Here is a 1,046-nt window from a genome sequence, read left to right on the forward strand (position 1 = left end):
ATACCATCGAGCTCTGAGAATATTACGTAACTCCCAGATATTAATATGCAGTATATGGACACTGAATATCTAAAGGTCTCTTTGCATTACACTCAAAAAAAAAAAAAAAAAAAAAAAAAAAAAAAAAAAAAAAAAAAAAACTGTGGGAGTACTTTACTTTTAACGGGAACTATTCTAAATTCAACCCTTTATTTCGGTTCTTAGTCATGGACACGAGTAAGGAGCTGAAATAATCATTGGTGATGGAAATAGTTCACACTTTACAAAAATATATATATTATTTAAAAATAGCAATTCATAAGTAATACCAAAAATAAATCACTCGATATTTAAATGTTAACTAGACCCTAGACTTACGACTAAATGACACTCCAAGAATAATGAAATCACTTGTTTCACTAGAAATTAATATATGAAAATATCTAATTTTGACAACTGATAAAAAAATACACTTAAACACTATAGTAAATATACAAATAATTACACCTTTAGATAAAAGTAACTTTTGTTCTTATGACCTTTGGGTTCACACAGGGTTACAGAACGGTTAAGCAAAAATACATGTACTTCACTGATTAACCAAATCACATGAAAAAAAAAAGAAAATGATTTTACCATATAAACTGTACTTAGAAATGCACTTCACTTCTTTCAGATAAAACACATAATATAACAATGTTTGAATGAACACTATACACTTTGAGAGAAACACTTAGTGGTTGGATAGATGCTGGTGAGAGGACTGTCGGACGTTGGCTCTTTAGGAATGTCAGGCTGGATCTCTCCCTCTTATGAATTTCTAGGCCCTCATATGTCGTCATAATTCCTTCTGAAGTCTTCCGGTTCGTTCCAGCAATGCAATCCCAATGTATGTATACATGGTCATGGCCTCTTACGACATCAGGTTGCTATCTTGGCCATTTGAAGTAGGGTTTTATTGTCGCCTTACAATGGCAACCCTCTCAGCTAACTCTGCCCGCCTCCTCTCATAACATTGAAAAAAAGAATATGTTTAGTCAAAAACCTTCATGCACTTTCCAACCACA

Source organism: Palaemon carinicauda, chromosome 4 (genome assembly GCF_036898095.1).
Source record: "Palaemon carinicauda isolate YSFRI2023 chromosome 4, ASM3689809v2, whole genome shotgun sequence".
Classification (NCBI taxonomy): Eukaryota; Metazoa; Arthropoda; class Malacostraca; order Decapoda; family Palaemonidae; genus Palaemon; species Palaemon carinicauda.